At 39.6% G+C, this 26,915-nt stretch overlaps 1 non-coding gene across 1 annotated transcript; it reads left to right on the top strand.

Moving 5' to 3' along the window:
- Nucleotides 1-13,226: 13,226 nt before the first annotated feature.
- trnav-cac lies at nt 13,227-13,298 on the top strand. Its single transcript has one exon. It is a non-coding gene; the product is annotated as a tRNA-Val (tRNA).
- Nucleotides 13,299-26,915: the final 13,617 nt, after the last annotated feature.

The following is a 26,915-nucleotide window of genomic DNA, read 5'->3' as shown; positions in this document are numbered from 1 at the left end:
TCACATTTATTTTCAATAGACAAAATGTTCATATTACTGAAACTCTGCAAAGTCGCACTATTGCTGTCAACAAGAGGAAAATAGACCCTAAGAATGTTTTTTAAAAAATAGTTACTTGACATATAATGAAAAGGCGATGCCTGAGAAATTCATATTATAATTATACTATTTTCTATTTTACGAATTGTTAAATTGCTCTTTCGAACGTTTATAAGAATAGACCTTTAATTTTACTTCGATCGATGACATATTTAAGGTACAAGTTCTACCCCCGAGCCTTTTGTAAATAAGCTATACTTCTCGAGGTTATTTAAATTGTATTGTACAGTACTAACCTTATTGATAATTCATTGGGAGAATTTGGCTTCATTGGCACATGAATTTATAAAATGTTTAGAAACTGCTATGTAGAAATTGAGGAGAAACAGCTTATCTGTTATTTAAATGCAAGAGATATGCAATCATCTCAGTCTTACTTTATATTGCAATTCTTTTTATAAATACAAATCCAGCCTTAACTAAATAATATATTAGTGGATACCTACAACTCGCGGCTGTGTGGCATTGCTGATGCTGTTCTGGTTTAATCCCTGAGTCGCTTGTACTCATTTTATCTTTTAGCTTCGTTCACTTTCTTTCATCCCCAAATCAACTCAAATTCCCTCGTCCCCGATGTTTTCAAATTCGATCCAAGCAAGCATGCATTCAACAAATAAACATACTCAGAATAAAACAATTTTGAGATACAATATTGAAATAATTCTCTCCCCCTGTGTGTGTGTGTGAGAGAGAGAGAGAGAGAGAGTGAGAGATTTGGTAATAGTCCATGTGAAGATTTTAGTCACTATTTGTGATCGATCTTTGCAAAAGTTCGGTTCAAACATTCCTTTGAAGCAAATAGCTTTTTTTTTTAACTTTATCTTCTTTCTTTAGAAGTTCATGTCTCGAGGTCAGTTGCCCATCACCATCGATGTTCATGTCCAAAATGCTGATACCTGGGCACAGCTGATCAGCATTGCTATCAATGTTCAGCGAATGCACTGCCAATCCAGGATGCAAGTAACTTGTGAGACCCGTTTTATTTTGTGATTTCTACTTTTAAGAACATGTACAATAAACACAAGGACACTGGTTGGGAATAAATAAGAAATGAACAGATAAGATCTTAGTTCCTTACCGTTGCAAACAGACGCTGCATTTCCAGATCTGTTACTTTCAACTTCTACAGCTGACATTATTGTGGTTAGTCGAGTTCCTTCTACACCAGATTGCAGGCAAGAACATGTGCATAGAGCCTATATATACCTATACAATCTCCGTGAGTGACACCATAGATCTATACGAGTGACACAAAGCTCCGCATGTCCTTTCCTCGCAACCTTAACGTACAATCAAACAGCGTTGTTCATAAAAAGGATTTGCTTCGAGCAAACAATTAATCTGCATTGAATTGGAACCAATTCTCATGATTCACTTAAAAAAAAAAGCTTATTATAGATAGCTATTGAAAGTACCCCCAGCTATCTCACGTGCCATTTATTCTGCTAACCGTGTAATATGCATTGTCATTTTGACATGCGGTACCATTTCATTTCTGATAGCACCTCCACATCACTCCAATTCACTCATTTTTGCCCTGCGGTAATTGCAGGGACGATGGTTTGTCATGGATCAGCATCTGCACGCCACTCTGCAAGATGGTTAAAGTTATAATTGTAAAGATGCTGTGCCTCTGATAAGGGAGTCCCCACTGGCTCTCTGTCTCCCCTAAAACAAAGCCACTCAGCAGCGTCTGGGCTTCTTGTTGTGGTCCTGTAATTGGAAAACACTTTCCTTTCAATTGTTAAGAGTAAAATCGTCCAATTTAGACCTCTTAATGAGTCGCCACCACTGCATTCTGTTAGGTTAGGGTCCGTGTGGTTGAATTGATTGATCGATTGATCGATTGATTGATTGATTGATTGATTGACTGAAGAAATTGACACAGTCCCTTTGTTTGGAGAGAGGAGTGAATCGTTTCCGAAGTGATGTCTGTCTCTCTTTTCCAAAGCCTCTTCTGAAGGACTCGAGGAATAAGGAATGCAACACAAAGCTTTCGTTTTCCCAACTTGGCGGTGTGGCCGCTCCGCCTCTCTGTGGTTATGGGTTACAGTTCACAACGCGAAAGCCTCGGTTATGTTTTAGTGCTTTACGTTACTGGGGTCTCAACCGCCCCCCAATGCAAAAGGGATAAAACCCATCTGTGTGAAGTGTCAGTGTGTGGTGGGAGAATTCAGGAGCGTTGTGCAAAGAGAATAAATACAGAGCTACAGGTGGTGCCCTCAGTGGATACAGATTGAAAAACATATGCTGCTCTTCAGCAATATCATCTCTCACCTTCAAAAACACAGAGGTGTTCATGACAAAACCCATTCAAGGACAAATCCCCAAACACAAAGGAAAGGCGGATAGGTGGGATGAATTGACTGAAGGTATCTATTTGATGTGACCAAGGAGACCATCCACCCTTGTTTTGAGATGGATCTAAAACACGTTTCTCGATTTTTCAGAGAAAAAAAAATGCATACTGATAAAATCCAGACATTATTGTGGGTAAATATGTAACCCAAAGTCACAGTAAAACTGGTCACCTGGTAAAGTGTGTGCTTTGTTTCCCAGAAGAGGGACGATTTCAGCACAGAGGACAGCTCTTTATTGACGTTTTGTTTTCATTGCCATATTTTTCACCAGAACAATTTCCTTCAATGAGAGCTTATTATTTTATTATTGTGTTTGGCATATTGTGTTCCTTTAAGATCTTTTTCTTCCATAACTAGAGCACCTTGTAAGTTAATACATTTCCTGTTCTGTGCAAATGTACTTCTAAATATGTTTACAGTCGATTTAAAGGACAGTTAAAAGCAAAGTCTTTATGAGAAATCGATTTTGAAATGAGGAACATTATAAAGTAAAATAAACTCTGCATAATGGTTGCTGTTAATTGGGTGTTTAATGGGACTAAGAAGGACAACCACGTTTGTTTCAAGATGGATCTAAAATATGTTTCTCAATTTTTCAGACAAAAGGGAATACCAACAAATTTTCACATTATTGTGTGTAAATATGTAACCTAAAGTCACTGTAAAGTAAATATAATGCAACTTGTGTTTTGACAGATAAATAGTCTAGTTATTCTCAAGTCTTGGATCTCATCATTTAAACACGTAGTTTCAAATTGTTATAATAATAATCCTTTAATTTGCCACAACGTCGTATTATGTAATTGAGGCATTTGATTGTGATTTTCTTTGTTGCTTTTCTTCTCCAAAAGTCTATTTTGTCCCTTCCCCTTCCTCTATAAAGTGTTGATATCCTCCACTCCCTTGTACTGAGGTACAGTTGCACAGGTATTAGTTGCCTACAAAATCTCTCCGAGTGCCCATTACTTATTAGATTGGGATGAGAAGCGAGAATCCTGTCTGTTTTTCACCTCTCCTCTCCAAGTGCACTAAACCAAACTGGAGCACTCCAAATGTTGCTCAGAGAGAGATCAGTAACCTATAACCCTCTGGCCATGCATGATATTCATGTTGGATCCAGCGTGCTCTTAGACTTTGTTCATATTGATTGATGTTATCACATTTAACTTCTGTAATCTGTTCAAAGTTAACTCTCTCTCCCCTTTTAACAAACATTTAACGTGACTTTGGTTCCAAATGCAGCTCAAAATATTGCTGTATTAATATAACAAGGGATTAACTCTTATTTTTAATTAATTTGATCCATGATTTTTTGCATGTTCTTTGAATGTGTACTTCTGAGTTTTAATATTTTAGGAATAAATCACTTGTCATCAGTGCTGATAAATGTTCTATATTCTCTGACATTCAGTGTCATGCAAAGCATCATTAAGATACATTTTCTAAGATATGTACCATCAACATTTTCACAATTTCCATTATTATTAATAATAACCCTTGCATTTGTTATAGTGCCTTATGATGCCATTGAGATGTCTCAAAGCGCTTCACAGGATATACTGTAAAGTGGAGTGACTTTATTTTGTGGGGGGAAACACGGCAGCCAGTTGCACACAGCGATATCCCACATATTGGGACATATTGAATAGTGTACATGTGGAAAGCATCTTTTTGGAGTAAAGGCACAACCATCTTTCATATGTTTATTCTCACCGTTCAGTGCATATATAAATAGTTGTCTTTTACAGGGTTTAATAAACACTTCAATTAGAAATAAACATATTTGGAGTGGAGACTTCTTTCAAAAGCTTTCTTTGTTTGACTAACATTGCAAATTACAAGAAAGCCCTTTGGTCTATTTGATCTAATTCTTCCAGAATACCCACCCTATTTCCTCTCATTACAGCATTAAGCTTTTTTTAAAAAAATAGTTTAGTGTATTAGCTTCAGCCACCTTTCCAGGTAACCCTTCCAGTTGTTGATTATCCTCTGGATAAAAAAATACTTCCTGATGCAACATTGCCAGGCTCCCCCACAATCTCACACCCCAGGCCGCCGAAGCCCTCATACACATTCATAACATCGAGGCTTGACTATGCAAACTCCTTGCTTGTCAGCCTCCCAACTCCTCCCTCCATAGGCTGCAGATCACCAGAACTCTGTACCCCGTGTCCTCTCCCACACCAGGCTCCATTGCCCTATCACTACCATCCTCGACTCCATTGGCTTCCCAACACACAGAGGATACAGTTCAAAATCCCAGTCCTCATCTTCAAATCCCTCCATGGCCTTGCTCCCCCCTACCTCTGCGACCTTCTAACCCCCTACCATCCTGTCCACTCCATCCGCTCAACGGGCTCCGGCCTGCTTCACATCCCCACCTCCCAATGTGAAAGGCGCTATACAAATGTCATTTTTTGTTGTTGTTGATGTCTGTGCTGAAATTACCCACTACAACCCTGAAGCTGTTCCCTCTTGTTGTATCAGCACATCCAAATGTATTCTTCTGGGTTTCCTTTCTCAATCCCATTGAAAATATGCTGCTATAAACTGCCTGCTGAGATTTCTCATTTCCAGACTAAGAAGCTCTAGTTCATTCCGCTTAGTGCCTTCCTCTTGCTCTGCTCAGAGCTTGGCCATCCACCTAATGCTTCAGCAACCAGAAATATGTAGCCTGACGAGGGCATTGTATAGCTTGTGGTCTGATGTCTTGGGCTCTGAACATAGGGACATAGGAACAGGAGTAGGCCATTCAGCCCATCAAGCCTGTCCCGCCATTTAATTAGGATTATAATTATTATTATTATTCCATAAAGCAATGGCAACTCAAGTTAGTTCATATGTTAATTTCCAGAAGGACCTGTAGAATTAATACATCAATTTATATACAAAGTGTTCACATTATTGATATAACTGAAAGCATATAATCGTATCACAACTGAGCTGGATTTGTTCACAAAAATAATGAACGTAATGATTCATAGAGTCAAATAATTATTTTCATCCCTTAAAGGAAAATATCACACTTCAGAAGCTCTTCATTGATGCTGATTATAATTATTTATTTATAATCTGTTGCCTTTGCTGTAAATAACTAATGTTTCAGGTTTTTTTTAGAATATAACACTACATGTGTTCATGATCTATTTTGGAGGTGAAATCATAGAAACCTTACAGCACAGGAGGCCATTCGGCCTTTCAAGGCTGCACCAACTCTCAGAGCAAGATGTTCATTCAATCCTTCTTTTTTATCCCTTCAAGCTTCTATCCTTTATATATACCTGCCTACTCCCCTCTTGAAACCAACAAAGGACTCTGCCTTTAGCACCTTACTTGGCATGGCATTCCGCATCCCAACAACTCTCTGAGTGAAAAAAATTACAATATAGCTAAGTTATAGAATTTTTATTATCAAATATGCTAATTTCAAATGGTAAATGTGGAATAACAAAAGTTAGAAATGGCTCAGCAATTCTTAGACACTGATTATGAAATAGTACAGATAATTACAAAGACTTGATTAGCATCAACATACCATTACAACTAAAGTAAACAGGTATTGGATACATTTTTGAAATGGTTGGGTCTTTGGTGTCTGTAGAGTGATGTCACTGAAACATTCCCTTCAAGCTTCTCTATAAATGATCTTCACGATGCTTATTAATGGTAATTTAGGTGAGGAGTATAGCTATTGTATGCAGAATAATTATGGTATGTTGTATCCTGAGAGAAGAGACTTCACTTTGAAATTAATGAGCGACTTTTCCATGTCATATCCATAGCTCTGAATGCCAGTTGGATATGTTTGCAGAAGATAAGGTGCAATAGCATGGAAGTTAAGAGCAATCTGAGTGCCGCCCAATTCAACCAGAGCAGTGTCTTGGAGCCAAGGTATTCAACTTTGTGCTTTGACAGTGCTGCGTCTGATATAGGCCACATAACGCAACCACCATCTAACTTCAAAGAAATTGCACAATCTTATACATCTTTCAGTTAATTGAGGTGACACCTAAACTTGTTCTTTCCATATTTCTTATCAAAAGCAATGTAAGAGAGGAGATAAAATATAAAGGCAGTGATTTAACTAAGTGGTTTGCTTGTTTTTAATAAGTATTATGTGTGACACTATTATTTAACTTGAAATATTCACATAAGATGGGTGTCATATGCAGATGACACTCAACTCTATCTCTCTGCCTCCACCCTCGACTCCAGGACCACAGCTGTCCTGAAAGAATATCTGTCAGACATCAAGTCCTGGATGAGAGCTAACTTTCTTCAGTTGAACGTCAACAAGATCAAGGCTCTACTGATTGGCTCCTGTCAGCACCTCCACACCTCAGGCACTGACAGGATCATCATCCAAGGATGCATATTCCACCTTACTAAGTCAGTCTGGAACTTGGCGTCTTGTTTGACCCTCAACTGTCCTTTCTATCCCACATACGTGCCATGACCCACTCTGCCTTCCCCCAACTCCGCAACATCACCCTGGCTCCACCACTGCCTCAACCTTCAGGCCACCGAAACCCTCATCCACGCATTCATCACATCTAGGCTTGACTATGCCAACTCCCTGCTTGTCAGCCTTCCCAATGCTTCCTTCCACAGGCTGCAGATAATCCAGAACTCTACAGCTCGTGTCCTCTCCTGCACCAAACTCCGTGACCCCATCAATCCCACCCTCGGTCGGCTCCACTGGCTTCCCATCCCCAGAGGAGAGAGTTCAAAATCCTCGTTATACATTCAAGGCCCTCCATGGCCTTGCCTCTCCCTATCTCTTCGACCTGCTGACCCCATATCAACCTGTCTGCTCTCTCCGCTCAGCAGGTTGTGGCCTACTCCACGTCCCCGCCCGGCTAGTTCCACCATTGGCGGCCGGGCCTTCAGTCTTTCTGCCCCCACCTTATGGACTTCCATCCCACATTCCCTTTGCCTCACTCCCTCCCTTGCCTCCTTCAAGGTGCGTCTCAAAACCCTCCTCTTCAACCCAACCTTCGGCCACCCTCCTACTCCCTCTGCCCTCCACCCTCCCCAATCCCGAACCCCAGCTTGGGTCCAAATCCTTGACTGTCCAGCGCCTTGGGACAACCTCCCAACATGAAAGGCACTATACAAATGTAATTTTGTATTGTATTGTAAAAGGCTAATTCTAATTTCCCAAATCTACCAAATGCAAAATAAAAAGACAAAACCCCAAAGGTTTCTATGAATATGTGAATCAAAACATCATGAAGCGCTTGACAGAATTCATTGTAAAGTGCAGTGTGTATTTCTAGGCAAATGTCAGGGAACCAGATGATGTCAGCAAATTCAAGGGACAATTTGTTAGTTATTTGGAAAATAAATCAATTGAGTAGTATGAGACAGAGTGGTGCAAGGTATTTTTCTACTTTGGAACTGGCCATATGCACCACAATGATCTCGTCTTGTACAATCATGTTTTTCTCACAGGAGAGAAATGTTTCCAAACCTCCCTACAGATTCTGTAGATGATGGATATTAACATACATGTTATTGTCGATCTCCTTCCGTTTTCTGGTTTTGTGTCTGTCTTGCATGAATATTTCGCCCTCCTGATGATCTGTGTATATCTGCTGTGCAATGATCAACACTTATGTGGAACATTTGTGGCTTTCAAAATTGCAATCAGACATTTTGTGAATATTTCACCTATTTGGAACTCTCAGTATGGCTTGGATACTCTTAAGGATAGTGATTTGTTTTCCGCATGTCCTAGCTGACCAGAAATGTGTCAAATGGACAAGTGAAATGGACTTTTGTGATGATATCTAAGCCATATAAAGCTACATTTGCCGTAGCAACCAGTTAAACTTTTCAGGTCAAGAGGCTTGATTACTACAGTACTATAAGCTATGATAATCAGTTTATTAAAGTTTACTGTATAATTCTTGAAGAAAACTACATTTCCACATTTGCAAATTGTTCGCTTTGTACTAACAGTTACTATTTCAAAAGCCTAATGACTAACGTCAAGACAATTGAACCCATGATACCAAAATGGCTCGATCCTTTGTATTGCAGAGATATTAACACTGGTTCCTCTTGCTCACCACAGTGGTGACCCTATCACAAAGATGCTGATGCTTGCCTGACTCACATGGATGATGGTGCAGTTCTTCACCTCTGACAAATACTGACATGGTTCTCACTCTCACACATTGCGATCCTATCATTGCTCTCCACCTCTTAGAGAAACATTGTTGCTTTTCTCACTGTCAAAGACATCAGCAAGCTTTGTTCTTCTGTTCTCACAGACACGAGTGCTCTTTTCTCTTGTTCTCTCTCACAGACACCGGACATTATTGTTTCTCTCACACAGAGCAAGCAATGTTACTATCTACTCTCTCACACTCATGCACAGAAATATGTCACAGAACGGCATTGACAGTTTAACATGTTGAGTGCATTGCCTGTTATTATACTGTTTCAAACACAGGGCATTAGTACAGAACTGTAAAAGTTGAAGCATGAATATTAGCACAATTCAAAATATAAAACCCAGCAGTGGTAAGTCTCTAACTTTGTAATATGTAGATTTATTTCAGAATGACTCTCATTACTGATTACTTGCTAAAATACCCCCAAATCCTTGTGCTTTTATTTTAATTATTAAAATATTTTATTTTAACTTTTAAATATTTTAACTCCAACTTGCATACTAATTTGGGTTGAGAACCCAGGTAAACTCACTTGAGTGTTTGAGAGTTTAGTGGTAATCTCACTGCCATACAGAACAGAAAGTCCTATGTTCCAATACCAATCTGTGCTGTTTTAGCTGATCTCAGCTGCGGAATCAGTCAGAGCACAAAGATCTGCTATGAGCTAATGAAACAAGCTTGAAGAGTTAAGTCGCCTCCTTCTGTGTCTATGTTCCTAAGACATTCCATACAATTCAAGTGACTATTCCTGGGTAAAAGTAATAAAGAAAGCCAATAATGAAATTTTGAGATTATAATGTAGTCATGAAAAAACATCTGATCTTTAAACTGCTCCTTTGTTCTGAAGGTTACACATCACAGCAGGATGTATCCCAGAAGCTCGTCCATTCAGTGGAATGGATTATACGGCCATGACAGAGGGACAGTTCCTGAGGAGACTCAGGCTCATCAAAAAGATTGTGACTACGATGTACTATTTGGTGAAGATTTATAAGAACACTGCACCCTTAGGATTGCTCTATTGATGTCAGTGAACACTGGCTTGCTTCATGTCCCCTGTTCTATCATCCCCACTATTGACAAGAGGGCTTTCAATCATTCTGCCCCTGTTCTCTGAAACTGCATCCTGGAGTACCTGTGAATTGCTCCCTCCCTCCTCTTCTCCTCTTGCTCAAGGTGCACTTCAAAATGTACCTCTTTGTGGTTTTGGTCATCTTTCCCCCTTCCTACCCCTTTCAGCAACTACCCCCAGCTCAGGTACTCAGACAGCAGTGTCAAGGCTTTAAGACATACTCCCAACATGAGAAGCTCTACATGAATGTAAAAAAGTATTGTATTGTTTTGAAGGTCACAATTGTCCTGAGTGTTTACATCACTGGGACGTTCCAGACAGTGAATGAGGAGGATCTCAGGAGTCAGCTAGCCTGCAGTAGTATGCTGCTTTAAGGGGGTAACTACAACAACAACTCACATTTATATAGCACCCTTCATGCAGGGTAGTGTCTTGGAGCACTTAACAGTGGTGGAGCCTGATGCCAAGCCGGGTGGAGGAGGGAGGTGACCGTGAGCATGATCGAAGAGGAAGGTCACTAACTAAGTAGGTTCAGACTCTATTGCAAGATAGACAGTTGTATTTACCTAAGTCAGAACTAGAATCAGAACAACAATAATTCTTCCAAATTTTTGGCTTTATAAAGTTGCAGAAAGAAATGTCAATACACAAGGAGCCAGTGGTGTGCCCAACGCAAACATCATGTCATATTTGAATAGGATAGGCAACTATTCTATCTATGTAGAGATAGTAATTTGCATCCACAATTGTATTTATGTTTCAAATTTTATTGAAGTTTAAATGGCTCAATAGTTGCTACAGAAGCATGAAATAATCATAATTTTAGCTGTGTTATCATTATCTTGTTTTCGTTAACAGTGGCAAAATTGCATTTCTCACATTCTCACTTAACACGTCTCACCCACGCTCCAATTTCACTCGTATTTTATTAACATTTCAGAAAACATGTTTTTTTTTAAAAAGCTAGTTGGGCCCTAGATTTTGTTGACTGTATAACAGAGATAGGCATTTCTAAAACTACCTAAAAATCACATTTACCATCAGGATCTAGAAGAACTTTGCAATACTGAGTGGCATAACTTGTCAGTGCAATTATCTCAGTTTCTCTGCAGCCTGGAGCACTCTGTATGAACACATACATTCAGAAAGACACACACTGTTTCTCTGGAAAAGTTATTTACAGTTTTTACAGTTTCAAACCACGCACATTTCATAATCTTCCTGACACATCCATTTTGATTGAACATCGGTAGATCACTTTAAGTAATTCCATAGATAGCTATTTCCTAATCAGTTTAACCTCATCATGTCCCACTGATATTCATTGCAGAATTAACTGGAGTTTCTAGTAGATTGGCCATAAATTTGAGAAGCAGTAGCAGAGCTATAAGCGAGTTTAGGGGGAACTTCTTTACACCGAGGATGGTGGGAATGTGAAAAAGCATCAATATATTTAAGGGTAAACTTGTTGAATATGTGAGAAGCATAGGAGAGGGAATCAGAAGCGGTGGAAGCACATGTGGAGCATAAACACCAGCATGGATCAGTTGGTTCAAAGGCCATGCTGTAACATTTTAGGTACATATATGTCATATAGATATCAACAAGACACATTTAAAGGTCTTAGCTGCTATCAAGCATGTTTTTTTCAACTGAAATTCTACAGAAAAATATTAGTATCATCTTAAAGATGTATTTTTAAATTTAGACAATCATACTCAAAATAGCTTAATACTGAATATTTTATTATAGCAATACCATTGTTCATTGGGATGAACATTCTTGTGTCCTACTTTACAGATGTTGACCATCCATTAACATAAAACATAAACCCTTTGTGGTCATTGTGATACCAATAAACTTGATTGATTACTGAATCCTGCTCTGTGCTTGTAATAATGAAGGCTGATGTGAAATAATGTGATTAATGACAAGCGGATCTTACCATGCTTTAAAATTGATCAAGATTAATTGATTCTAAGAATATCTGATGAACATATAATAACAATAATAATAATCCTTGCATTTGGTATAGCACCTGATTACAACTTCAAGACGCCTCAAAATATTATGGGAAAACAGGAATAGTTGAATTATTGACATCAGAAATATAAATCCCACATCAAATCAAATTGGTTCAAGAGTCAATAATATGGGTAGTTTAACGTATGTTATGAAGCTGAAGCCATTAAAACATTAAGGTACAGTATACCTCAGAATCCTCAATGAAATAAGTGAAGACCTAGATGAGGTTCTGATTGATATGTTTATGTGGTGCATAAAGACTGGGGCTGCATCTGAGGCCTGAAGGATAATAAGTAAAATAATCTTTGCATTTGATACAGCATCTTTCAAGTCTGGACAACCATAAAGGTAGGCCACCACTGCTTTAGACCATGGTCTTAAGCGCTCTGAGATGCTGTCTGGTGTGGAGGGTGCTATATAAATCCAAGTTGTTGTTGTTATCTTAAAGTTTAGCATCATGGAGAATTTGGGGAAATTCTTAAACTCAGTCTTAATATGGAAGTTGCTCTTTCATAGTTCTTAAAAAGAACTGAAAACAACTTTCGTATTAATCAAGATTCACTGTAACTTGTGGAGGTGCTCTGTGTTTGAGTGGGGGACCCTTCAGTATGTTTCTATTATGATTACACCTATGAAATGTAAGCAGCAGCACTGTTTTTGAGGTACATCTTAGTAAAGGAACTTGGTGTCTTTGTCGTCTGTTGGGGACCTTCCTTTCATGAGTATCATGGAATGATAGGCCTAGAACTCTATCCAGTATTCAAGCCATTTTGCTTTAAAATGGAAGACCGTACAGAATTATGGGAAATTTTTAACTGCAGTTTTAAATTGATAAATAGTGTTTTTTTAAAACAAAAACGGAAAAATCAGCCTCCAAATTAAGACCAAATTTAAGAATTTCCCATATTTCTGCTTGATTTTAAATTCTAAGTCAAAAGGGTCATATAATCCAAGCCCAGGTGGAATTATGAGCCTGATATTCTTTAGTGACCTGAGTGCAGTCTTTTCACATGCCCAGTCATCTGTAATTGTCCTTGTACTATAATTGACAAAGTATTCACGTATTCTAGCAATATCAAAAAATGTTGCAATTTCAAACATTTGACTTTTCCCTTTCATTCAATTTTAACAGTAAGATCTGGAATGTTTCCAACTAAATGCATTCTCTTTAATAATATTTTCAAAAAATTCTCATGGCTTTCATATCATTTATTTTGCTATCAATTTGCAAATAAGAAGTTTAGCAGACAACATGTTAAGAAAGCTCCAAGTGCGGCACTTTGTCTGTTTGACTCTCGAACTCTTGCCTCAATCTCTCCGTCTTACCCCTCTTTGCCCATCTTCAAATCACAGCTGAAGACTTTTCTCTTCAACCGTGCTTTTGGTCACGTCCTCTCCCTTTCCAGCTCGTCGTCAAAGCACACCATTGTTAAGCGTTCTGAGACACCACTGTTAAGCGCTACCTGCGTGAAGCCCACTATGTCGTGGAGTCCTGTAGCTCAGTGGTTAGAGCACTTGCCTCACAAGCGAGAGACCTGGGTTCGATTCCCAGCAGGGCAAAACCCCGGACAAGTTTCCTTACTCCACACACCTGATAATAATCCCTCAAGAAAAAAAACAATAATAAATTGGTCACTTCAATCCACGACTGTTTGTGGGACACTGCTGTACACAATTGCCTTTCGCCCACAAATATACAGTCAATTCACTTTACAGGATATTCTGTGAAGTTCTTTGAGACGTCTAGAAGACGTGAAAAAGCGCTATATCAAATGCAAGGATTATTATCCAGTGCCTAGGGATGTCCTCCCGACGTGAAAGACACTATACAAATGTAATCTTGTTGTTGTTTTTGTATGTAAATTCAAGTTGGTGGTTGTTAGTCAGCAAGTTTTGAACCATCCCCGAATAATTTTATCACAGATGAGAATGCATGGCATCATATCCAATTTAGTAGATTATAGCTAATAATATTATTATTGCATTCGATATAATGCCTTATCACGTCAATGAGACATCTCAAAACACTTCACCGAATATACTGCAAAGTCAATTAATTGTATATTTTGTGGGCAAAATGTTCATTTTAATATTTTAATGTTCATTTAATAAATAGAGAACAGAAGCAAACTATCATTTATTAAAGTAGAATAATATTAGTATTAATACCCCTTTTAAGTTGTCAATTATGGATCAGCTTGGTTTAAGTTTGAAGTGCAACATAAATTACTCACCAAATGAATCAATTCTTGTTTTAATACAGGATTGTGTCAAACTGTACTTTTTGTAACCAGGTTCCCAGACAATATCATTGTGTGCATTACAGAAGATTAACCCTGCCTGGAACATTTCATACGGCTCCACTGCTTACTCTAAATCTTCATGGATGGAAGTTTTTTTGCTATAAATTTCAGCTAAGGCCATATAAACATGTCCGATTAGAAAAAAAAGAAAATGGTTGAAAAAGACATTTTAGCAAAATGACTCAATTGGGCTACCCACGCTTTCAGTCTTGTTTCCACTTATATTTAATTTGCAAAGAACAAAAAAATGTATGTGGAATCATGTGGAAAGTTAATAAAAACAGCTCATCTAATATCTGGAGTCCTGTAGCATAGTGGTTAGAGCACTCGCCTCGCACATGAGAGAACCTGGATTCGATTCCCGGGCAGGGCGAAACCTTAGGCAAATTTCTTTACTTCACATGCACACACTCCTGTTTACCTTGCAGTAAGTGGGAAACCGCTTGTTAGTCAATTGGCAGATCGCTTTCCAGTGGTAATAATCTCTCCCAGAAACTAATTGGTCATTCAATCCACAACTGTTTGTGGGACACTGCTGTGTGCTATTGGCTGCCGCAATTCGCCCATAGAGCACACAGTCATTATACTTTACAGTATATCCTGTGAAGCGCTTTGAGAAGTCTCGAAGATGCAATAAAGAGCTAAATTAAATGCAAGGATTATTATGTTATTATTATCTGACTTGACCCAATAGTCCTTATCAGTTGCTTGGTCAGATGCTTGTAGTATTCTGCACTGCGAAACTATTTAATCTGTTATTTACCCATCTACCTGCCTTTCCTCTGATACGACATGCTGGAGGCAAGAGTTTGCCAAGACTCGGAATAAGTATGTCATAGTAATAACTGAGCAGGGCCAAATTGATGATGATGAACACAAACTCCTCAAAGCATCCGCAATCTCTTTGGGACTAATAAGGCTTGACATTGCCTACTGTACTTAAATGTACTACTGAAGGCATATACGTTGCTGAACAGTCTCACTACCAACCGAGTATAAACTAATTATTCTTAGACTCTTCATTTGACTGTTTTCTCAACTGTGATTGTTTCAATATGCTAACTTAGCCTTTACATCAGTGTATGCTGAGACAATTCATTAGTTTCACCCGATTTAGCCCCACTCACATTTCAGTTTGTCTGATTCTGTTATTATCCAGTACAATGAATTTATGTGTCATGTTTTAATTTTAATTTATGCATCACATGTAGCAGTTGTGTCCAACAAATCACAAAGTTGTTGAAGGAACTCAAGGAGTGGACCAGAGATATTTAAGAATGAACAGAGCAATGTGAAAACAGAAATTTTCTTCAAAGATGAAATTTAGAGTACATTGGAATACTTTAGTTTTCTGCCACAATTACTATACATGATATGTATAAAAAAGATAATTTAACTGAGCGACTCTGGATTGACACAGAACTGATTTGATATCATTCTTACCTCCGAATCTCAGAAAGTTGTAGGTACAAGCCCCACGTGGGGACCTGAAATTCATAGTCTATGCTGACACTCCCATGCAGTACTGGGGTGTGCTGCATTATTGGGGTTGCTGTCTTTGGGATGAAGTCCTGTCAGCCTCTTCAAGTGGATATTAAAGATTCCATGGAGCTACTCGAAAAGAGAAGGGAGTTTTTTCCAGTGTTCTGGCCAACAATACCCCAAATAAAATTGGTCATTCACTTTATGGCTGGTTGTGGGACATTGTTGTGCACAAATTGGTTGCTGTGTTCACCTACAAAATACATTACAATTTGCAGTAAATCCTGTGAAGTGCTTGGAGACTGCTTAATGATGTGATCGGGCACTATATCAAATGAAAGCATTATTAGGATTGTTAAGGTGTTTTCACAATTCTTTGTACTTGACTGTATTAAAAGTATTAAATGTATAAATGTATTAATGGAAATGGATAGTTTGAACTTAGACATTAATTCACCAAATGAATCGAAGCAGTCAGAGAAACTAAATAATAAAAAACGACAATATGAATGAAAAATAAGCAAAAAATAAAATAAATATCTACCCGACATCTATTGATGACTAGTAACAAATGCTGGAAAGCACGAAGACATCATAATGTTGAATGTTGAAATTAGTTGTCCATGTGCAAAATAATCATTATGTGTCAATCCATGTGCAAAATAATCATTATGTGTCAATACCCTTGCATGCATCACTTTGTGAAAGTAATAGATGCACAATTGAGATATGTGCATTTTAAAATTAATACAAAGCTTTTATTTCTGGGCAAACCTTTTTCGGTTGTCACCAAAGTGGTACACGACTTGGACAGAATACCCTTTATCGTCATCCAGGTTCCACTGGCTCCCAGTATCCTAGCAGGTTGTCCTACATTTTGGCTGCTGAGGGCCGAATTTGTGAAACATCTGTGGGCCGCATAAACAATATTTTATTCTGATTGGCCAATCTTGTTGTCAGCCAGAAGCCAACCAAGCCCTCGGTGATCTTCTCCTGATTAGCTCGGGACCTGCATGTGTTTACTCGTTGACAATGAAATTGGAAATGCTTCCCCGGCCTGATGTGGCCCATTGGCCACCAGTTGGTCCACCGTTTCCTAGAGGATCGGCTCTAAGATCCTTATTCTGACTTTCAAATCTTTTTATTACCACACCTTACCTTTGCAATCTTCTCTCGCCCTATCCTGCTCATGCCCTCCTCTGGTCCACTGCTGGTACCTCATTGCCTCCATTCCAATATCAGTAGCCAAGCATTCAGCTGCTGTATCCCATAGTTTGTAACTTTCTTCCAAAATCCAGTTGCCCTGCACCTTATCTCCTTGCCTTCAAAACACTCTTTTTTGTCCTCCATATGTTTAATACAAGTGGATCACCATCCTTAAACACTCTTTAAAATGGAATGCCCATTTTCTCCTCAGAGGGGCATATTGTGTTTACCTAATCCCAGCAAATTTAGGCAAAGATTGACATTTTAGTAACACTGGAATTGAACTGAGTTGAATAGTGCAGCTTCTGACTGTTTTTCCAGTTAGGACTACCTTTCATTTTAGGGCTTTGGCTTGCAGGATTAGCAGACACCAAGTGGGAAGAATCCCTGCCCCCAGTAAGTGGTCTATTGCTCCAAGACATGTTGCCTGGTCCATCATCACACACAATGTCCTGGAGCCAGGAACTGGGCTACTGAGACTGCCACAGAGGATCAACTTGATTCAGATATTTCATTGCCAGGCATGTCATCTTGGAGCCAATTCAGCCCTAAAGATACCCTGCTTATTAATCCTCCAAGGACATCTGACAAGCACAGGTTTGAACCCCCGCTAAGTGAAAATCAGATATCAGGAACTTCTTGCAAAAGTCTTGGTAAGCAGCATGATTCATCTTACAATGCCTGAGAACCTTACCATCACTATTCAATGAGTTTGGGTGTGTGGCTGGTTTCTGTGTCCATCTGCAAAATACACAGTCAGGATTACTGAAAAGTATTTTGTAGGTGAACACAGCAGCCAATTTGCTTGCCACGAACAGCCAAGTAGTGAACAAATAATTTTATCTGGGAGATCGTTGGCCAGAACTCCAGAAACTCCCTTCTCTTTTTGAATAATATTATGGGATTTTTAATATCCACTTGAACAGGTGTGTCCTTGTTTTAACACCTCATCCGAAGGGTGGCGTCTCTGAGATGACAGCAATGTACTGGCTTGTTTTCCTGGATAAAATCATAAGGATGGGACCTCCAATGATGCAGGACTCCCCATGTACTGCTTGCAAATTGTGCTCTGAGATGCTACCTCACATGGAGGGCACTATGTCAATGCAAGTTGGTGTAGTTGTTGCTAGCCTGTATGATGAGTTTAAGTTCCTACAAGGGGCTTGAACCCAGAACCTTCCAACCCAGATATATGAGTGCTTCAAACTGAGCCAAGCTGTCACCATTTTAGTCAATACAATACACTGGCAAAAATAATTTGCAAGTTGGCTCAGTTGGTAGCACTGTCTCCTCTGGTTCAAAGATTGTGGGTTTAAGCTCCATAACAGACTTGAGCTCATAGTTTAGGTTGCCACTTCAGTTGTGGAGGTGCTGGGTTTGTAAATTATTTGCTATCGTTAAGTTTTTTTATAACTATCGGGTGGCAAATACCAACAGTTAAAAAAATATAATTCTTTCTAAAATTATCGCATCACAGGTCATATTTGTACCACTTTTTTTTAAAAGCTTAAACAAATGAGACTGCGTAAAGAATTGCATGAGTGATGGTTTCAACAATATAAAGAATGATACAGTTTTTGATTGCCGTTTTCTATACGTGGACATTTCCATTGCAATTTATCACAAAAAGGACAGAAATAAAAATCTGGCATTCCACCTGATTTCATTTACGTTATATGTGACTAAGGCATTCAGTCTAACATCATTTCTGACATTTATCAAACAATCTCTGCTGCCAACTGTTCTTGAAAAGAAATGAAGCAATCTGATGTCTCAGGTCAAAGGAGGTGTCGCATCCTGACAGGGAAAAGTGTTTTGTGATTGAATTTTAATAAATCCGACATTTCTTTGAAAAAAAAGCATGGAGAAATCTGCTTGGTCTTGCTCAGTCTGTGCATGTTATAGACTAATTAAGTGACAATTTCAGAACAGCCTCACTTATTTAAGTTTGGCATGATTATAATAGAAGTAACTTTCTTTTTCTATTATCATAGATTTTCATTTAATTTCATTCTTTTCTTTAAGCTTTTCTCCCCTATTTTCTCTTATTTCCCTGCTCCTTTCTGCATGGCATCTCTTTGATAGATTCACTGTTAGTTCTGAATTAGGTTTAGGTCTGTTTTTACCCTGTTTCGCTGGTCGCTGAAGCTCGCTTCTGCTGCTGGGTGTAGATGAGGTGCTGACAGAGTGAGAGCTCTGATCAGGGAAAGAGCTGTCACTCACAGTTAGACCTCAGCACAGTGATGATGGCAAAGATCATGCAGTGTTAATCATCTTATATTCCAATACAATCTGCTTTCTGCCTTGTAACCAAACCTGTTCTATTTATCTAAATTCCAGATTATTAACCTGTTATTCTTTTACCCTTTCCTCAATGTTATATTAATTACCTTTGATTCTTATTTTAATTCCTGCAACAGAAACCTTCATTTGACTTCAGAATATATAAACTATGCAAACTCTTCCTTTCATGGATATAGAGTCTGGCATGACTAGTTTATTTTTCAGTAAATCACTACTTACAAGTTGCTTAATTTGATTTGAAACCACGTACTGTGTGATTTGGAGATTGAAATTTTAAAAAGCAAATATTAGATATCATTAGTTGCCAATTTGTAATGAAATATATTGCAAACGTAGTTCGGAACAATGGCTCATTAAAAGGCATGGTGTCAAAGAGACTGCAAGACTACTGTGTCATCAACCCTACGTTTGGTGCTGGAAATGAAGAACAGTTAGGGAACCTGATGGGAAGAGGAATAAAGAAAGAGATCAGTGAGACAAATACAGATAAAATAAAGTAACATGAAGAAAGTGGAACAGATGGGATAAACAGATAAAGATTAGAGCGATACCAGAAATGTGAGAATAGGAAGAAGGCTCATATAAAAAGGATAAAAGAATCAGCGAAACACTATAGCTTAGAATCAAGGAGAGGAAAATGACTACAATACACAATAGTTAAAACAAAATAATTTTTTGGTCAGCCGGATATCTGACACATGCGGAAACCCATCACCATGCTTAAGAGGAACCAAACCAAACAACAACAACAACAAGATTCCATTTATAAAGCGCCTTTCACGTCAGGAGGACGTCCCAAAGCGCTGCACAGTTGGGTCATGACCCGAGCAGGGGGGAAATGGTCAGGGTGAGGGGAGGGAAGGGAGGGAGCAAGGAGGGGGGAAATGGTCAGGGTGAGGGGAGGGAAGGGAGGGAGCGAGGAGGGGGAAGAGAGTCGAGAGGGGAGCTGAAGGCTCGGTCAAAGAGAAAGGTTTTGAGACCGGCCTTGAAGGAGGAAAGGGAGGAGGCGGCGAAGGCACTGGGGGATAGAGTTCCAGAGCCTGGGGGCTGAGAGGCTGAAGGCCCGACCACCGATGGTAGGGCGGTTGGGGCGGGGGACGTGGAGCAGACCGGAGCCAGAGGAACGGAGGGTACGGGCAGGTAGGTAGGGGGATAGTAGGTTGGAGAGGTAGGAGGGAGCAAGGCCGTGAATGGCCTTGTAGGTAAGGATGAGGATCTTGAAATCAATCCTCTGGGGGATGGGGAGCCAGTGGAGGCGAGCGAGGGTGGGAGTGATGTGGTCCCGAAGCCTGGTGCGGGACAGTACATGAGCTGCAGAGTTCTGAATGACCTGCAGTTTGTGGAGAGAGGTGGCGGGAAGGCCGGCGAGGAGAGAGTTCCCATAGTCCAGCCTTGAGGTGACAAAGGCGTGAACTAGGGTTTCAGCAGCGTGAGGGGATTTCCAAGCCTCCCACCTGCACATGGAAATTCCAGAGATCGATTGTTGAAATAGAATGTGCACTCTCTCCCTGGAGGGACACCTCCTGCTTACTTAATTCTGGAAGGCATTAGGCACAGGTTGGCAAGAGCCAAGGCTTGAGGACCCCAGAGTGTGCATTAGGGTACTGCTGGAGTGCTGAAGTAACCAGCTAAAACTGCATAGCTTGCCATTGATATTGCTGTCCGGCAAGCTTTCCAGCTGCCCGTCCAGCTAGGAATACCCTATCCCTTAGTGCTTTAGCTTGCAGGGTTAACAGCATGTCTTTCTTTTGGGGGAAAAGTAGCATTAAAGGAAAGAACTTGCATTTTTATAGCACTTTATCATGTCAAAACATCTCAAAGCTCTTCACAAACAATTACTGTCAATGACTGTTTCTGAATGCAAACACATTAGCTATTTGTGGAAGCAGATTCCAACAAAGAGCCATGAGGCAAATGATCATTGATTCCAGAGAATTATTGGCCAGGACACTGGAAGAATCCCATTTCCCCTTTTTTAAAAAGTGTCAGTTGATGCCCTCAGCTAAAATCTTTTGAGCAAGAATTGGATTGCAGTTTACGAGCACAACATATTCAACCAGTAAAGTACACTATTTTAAAGTGGTAGTTGAGGTCCATTAAATCCAACCTGCCTTATAATGAGGCTCCTATGCTAAAAATGGTCAACTTGGGGTCATTATATAACCCCACTTAACCTGGGTTGCATATGCGCAGTATACAGGAAGTAACATTAGCAGTAACTTGATGACCCGGAAGTTGGGAAGCCTACATGGACGACCTTATTTATTTATAAGCCTTAATAAAAAAATAAATGTATTTATTAAGGCTGAAACTGCAGACTATGTTTCAGGAAGGTGACCTCACCTGTGATCTGTACAACGCCCTGTAGCTCAGCGGTTAATAAACTCGCTTCACAGGCAAGGGACCTGGGTTTGATTCCTGGCAGGGCGAAACCTTGGGCAAATTTCCTTACTCCACACGCCTGATGATAATCCTTCAAAAAAACAATAATAAAATTGATCACTTCAATCCACGACTGTTTGTGGGACACTGCTGTGCGCAATTGGCTGCCACGTTTCGCCCACAAATATCCAGTCAATTCACTTTACAGTCTATTCTGTGAAACGCTTTGAGATGCCTAGAAGACGTGAAAAAGCGCTATATCAAATGCAAGGATTATTATTATTATAAATTGGTTCGACTGTATTGCAAAACTAAGGCTAAGTTATGCCAATATACCCTGAAAAGGCTCAGAAAGGCCAATTGTAGTTGCCTTGAATGCACAATGACAGTCCCCAGAAATGAGTTGAGTTGGTCTCTAACATTATTCAGACATTGGAGGGGAAATTCAAACATTTGAGCACGTATCCTTAAATAAGAAACAGAATAAGAAACACATTACAAATAAATAAAAGTATCACTTAACTCATAATTGTTGGTGTTACAGTCAAGGATTGTAAGAGGATTGTAACAGCAGATTCACTAATAAACTTTTGTGTATTACTTGATCACTACCCACTGCCTCTGCTCGTCTGGCTATGGCCTCCTGCATGTCCAATGTGCCCTTCTTTCCACCATTAGTGGCCGCTGTTTCAGCCACTACACCCAGAAGCTCTGGAACACCCTTCCTCTATCCCTCCACCTTGCTCTTTCCTGCCCTATCTTCAGATTGCACCTGAAGACCTTCCTTTCCGATCATGCCTACGGTCACCTCCCCTCTCCCCCCAGCTCGGTGTTGTGCTCCGCCACTATCAAGCACTCTGGGATGCTCCCCAGTGTGAGGGGCACTATATAAATGCAAGTTGTTTTTGTTGATCAATTAACCAGGACTAGATCCATCATTGCCTTCAGTTCAATGATACCGCTCAGCAACTTTCAAAGCACGCCAGGATTTTTGGGATACAATAAGCCATTATTGCTCCAATTGTGATATTAAAACAGATTTATAAATGTACTTTATTGCAATTCATTTAATCAGTGAGATCTTCTAATCAGATAGACAAATTACTTTCTGCATTGCCTTGCAGTAATCCAGTGTGAAACATTCCTTTGGTTAGGAAGACAAACATTAGAATACAGGACTTGGAAAGAACATATCAGTCCGTTTGGACAGGTACAGGTACTTGTGCGGCCTCCTGGATAGGATGGCATATCTCTAGACGCAATATTACATCATGAGAATAAATGTTTTTATTTAGGAATCTAAATTAGCTTCAGTACATTAGTGTGCAGCCACTATCATGCAGACTTCCCAGAATTTCTCAGAATGTCCTGGCCAACAATTCCCCAAATAAAATTGGACATCCACTTCATTGCTGTTTGTTGCCAAATTGGCTGCCATGTTTACCTATGAATACACAGTCATTTTGCAGTAAATGCTCGAGAAGTGCTTTGAGATGTCTCAATGATGTGCCATATTAAATGCAAGGATTATTCTAGTTTTGCACAGCATAATCTAAAGCTGCAACAGGTTACCAGGAAGAGTAGTAAAGGCCTGGACTTTGACTTATTAAAGAAACTGCAATGTGAAGATTGATAGGGTTGATATCCCAGAAGTATGGGATGAAATGTACCAAAGGGTCTTCACTTGAACATCTTGTGATTTTGTTGTGTATCGTGAAGGAAAAGCAATGGTGCTCTCCCTGGTGGTGAAACAAAGCAATGCTACAAAGCTCCAGTTTAGAACACCGGGTTTTGTTTGAGAATTTATATTTAAAGCAAATTAAAGAGGATGGATTTCTCGTGAATATTTTATTGCCATAATTTTGGAATACTTGTGTTCAATGCAAATGTGAATGTGAAAATCTACTTGCAATTTTTGGGGGATCGGCCAGGTTGCTGTCGACCATAAGAATATGTATGTAATTATATCACACTATATTTATGTATTTTCTATGCGGAATAGAAAGAAGCCCCTAAGTGGGATCAGGTATCCACATAACAACAACAACTTGCATTTATATAGCACCCTCCTTGTAGGGTAGCGTCTCAGAGCACTTAACAGTGGTGGAGCCTGACTCCGAGCCGGAGCATGGTTGAAGAGGAAAGTCTTCAGGCGGGTCTTGAAAAAGTGGAGAGAGGGGGCAAGATGGAGGAATTTAGGGAGAGTGTTCCAGAGTTTTGGGGCGTAGTGGCTGAAAGCACAATCTCCGATGGTGGGGTGGAGGGTGGGAGGGATGAGTAGGAGGCCAGTGCCAGTTGAGCGGAGGTGCCGAGTGGTGGATTGGGGAGTGAGGAGGTCGGAGAGGTAGGAAGGTGCCAGGGATTTGTGTGAGTGTGCGGATCTTGAAGACGATCTGTTCAGTGATGGGAAGCCAGTGGAGTCTGGCCAGAACTGGTGAGATGTGGGTACGGAGTTTGGTCCAAGTCAGTCGGTGGGCGGCAGAGTTCTGAATGAACTAGATCCTGTGAATAGTGGAGCTGGGGAGACTGGTGAGGTGTGGGTCGGAGTAATCCAAGTGGGAGGTGACAAACACATGCACAATGGTTTCGGCTGCATTTGGGGTAATGGTTGGAGGCGGGCAATGTGGCAGAGGTGGAGGAAGGGGGTCCTGGTCAGGGAGCAGATGTGGGAGAGGAAGGACAGCTTGGGGTCGAACTGGTGAGTCTGAGGGAGAGCCCAGGAAGGTTGAGGAATTTAGATCCGCAGGGGTGAAGATGTTGATGGGAGCCAAGGAGTATGGTTTCCGTCTTGTCCATAAATTTACAGTACAACACATTTAGATTGAATTGATGCAAGGGATAATATTTTGTTTAAGCATTTTTATTAACTGGATCATTTTTATTAACCAAATACCTTTTGCTATAGTGATTGAGTTCTTAGGTCTCATGGATTAACTTTTTGTGCTTATTTTGTCACTTTCATTTGACCACGTCTCCTACTCCTACTTACATCTCAGGGTGTCTAATTTTTTTGGGTGTCTAAATTTATGTCATTACAAATCTGTGGTTTTATTTTCTAATTTGTGGTACTTCCTGCCCCTATCCAACGCTTTTAGCAACGTGAGAAATTTGACAATGGCTTATTAAGAAATATGTTTATTTTAAAGTTTAAACAATCATAAATTGTCTGTGGAGGGGGTGGTGGGGTGGACTGTGATTGAAACATCAGTGGGGGGCAGTGGGGATTGGGGTCCAATTTGAGTTTGCCGAACCAAGCTGTCTTGTTACCGTGGCAACAGGCCCTTTACACATTCAGAATATCTAGTCACTTTCCTGATCTACTGGGTGTTCACAAAGTCCTGTTACTCCCATTTGTTTTACACAGTGCACTGACCAACAACTGAAACATGTGGCAGAATGATGCTAATTGTATTTAGAAGTACTTAGTTGTATTCAGTACAAGTGTTTAACCGCATTTCGAAGTCCAGAGAATGGGTGCGACCTCTTCTGTAACACGGATGGAGTGAGGAGGAAGTTACTGGGATCAGACATTGTTACACTCGACTCATCTGCAACAGAAAATAAAAATTCATTTCAGAAAAAAAACAGGGGATAACAGGACTTAATGAACACCCTGCAGGCGAGACAGTGAGGCAGTGACTCACTTGCTTTACCTGCTTCAATGTAAACATAATTACCACATCACATGTTAAAACATAACTGCAGTGTGAACTAGGTGGTTTTGGGTGGGGATAAACTAATTTGGAACCTGTGTTCAAATGCAGCCCAGAAAATAAAGCGAAAGTGTTTTCTGGTTGTCAAGGTAGTGTTGTCTTACATAATAGTTTGTAACACTCTTGTCTTTGAGTTATAATGTTGTGGGTTCAAGCCTGATATCCTGTGAAACTATTTGAAAAGAGAAATTAGTATTTCCCAATATCCAGGCCAACAATCCTCCACATAGATTTGTCATTTATCTCATGGCTTGAGACAGAAGACGGAATGACAGTGTTTGCCGACAGAAGACAGTAAATACCATGAAGCACTCTTTGATGTAATAAAGCAAAAGTTTTTTCTCATCTTCTTCCTTTTCTAATTATGATGGAATAACTAATAGATATAATGGGGTCAAAATGAAATGCAAAAGAGCAATGTCAGTGTCTTTTTAATTTGAGTGAACACAAACTCTGTTTAAAAACTATGAAAGATTGAGTGCACAGAAATTCAACCAACACCCACTAGATGTCATTGTGTGATGGGAGTTACACTTCCAGGAAATCCACATTTCAACAAAGCTGGTTTGTAGCAAACCATTGTGAGAAAGTTGTTCTTCATGTACTGTACGTTTCTCAAGAACAATAATATAAACTAAATTTAGGTTTGATGATGGCTTATTTAAGAAACATAACACATAATACATAAGAGAGAAGGGAGTTTCTCCAGGGTCCTAGCCAGATAGAATTGGTTATTTTGTGGCTGTTTGTAGGGCACTTCCATGTGCAAATTGGCCGCTACATTTTCCTACAAAACCATTATACTTTACAGTAAATCCTGTGAAGTGTTTTGAGATGTTTTGATGATGTGCTATATCTAATGCAAAGTTCATTATTTTTATTATGATTAAATCATTTTTCAGAGGAGAATGTTGGTAGTTTCCAAATATTTCTCACGAATTTCAGTATTTGTAAATACATATATATCAGTAAGCTATGATATGTTATTTAAATTATCTCAATGTTTGGATTTAAGGAAAAATGACTATTGATTACAAAGATTTACAAAGCATGCAAAAAATTCTTTCATTGCTCTTATATGCTTCTTCATTCAAACACAATACTCCAAATGTGTTCTAACCAAGGTTTAGTAGAAATGCAATATCACCTCCTCACTTTTATATTCCATCCCTCTGTTCATAGCAAAAGACTTAAAAGTCCCAGTATTCCAGTATTCCTTTCGCGTTGCTGGAAGTTGATACTGAGTATATACTGGAGGGAAGTATACAGTGATATCCCCTAAGGGTTGGTTTTAGAACCACTGGACTTTTTATTCTATATAAATGACCCGGACTTGGATATAGGAGTAGAATTTCCAACTTTGCAGATGATTCAAAGCTAGGAAAAGTAGTAAACAGTGAGGAGGATAGTAGCAGACTGCAAGTGGACATAGACAGACTGGTGAAATGGGCAGACACATGGCAGGTGAAATTTAATGCAGAGAAATGCAAAGTGATGCGTTTTGGGAGGAAGAATGAGGAAAGGCAATATAAACTAGATGGTACAATCTTAAAGGGGTTGAAGGAACAGAGAGACCTGGGGTTCATATAAGTAATCTTTGAAGGTGGCAGGACAGGTAGATAAAGCTGTTAAAAAATGCATACGGGATATTAAGGCTTTATAAATAGGGGCATAGAATACAAAAGTCAGGAAGTTATGATGAATCTTTTTGAAACACTGGTTAGGCCTCAGCTAGAGTACTGTGTTCAGTTTTGGGCAACACACTTTAGGACAGATATCAAGGCCTC

Source organism: Callorhinchus milii, unplaced genomic scaffold (genome assembly GCF_018977255.1).
Source record: "Callorhinchus milii isolate IMCB2004 unplaced genomic scaffold, IMCB_Cmil_1.0 Scaffold1, whole genome shotgun sequence".
Lineage (NCBI taxonomy): Eukaryota > Metazoa > Chordata > Chondrichthyes > Chimaeriformes > Callorhinchidae > Callorhinchus > Callorhinchus milii.
The sequence above is the reverse complement of the archived record's forward strand: the minus strand, read 5'-3'. Positions and strand labels throughout refer to the sequence as shown.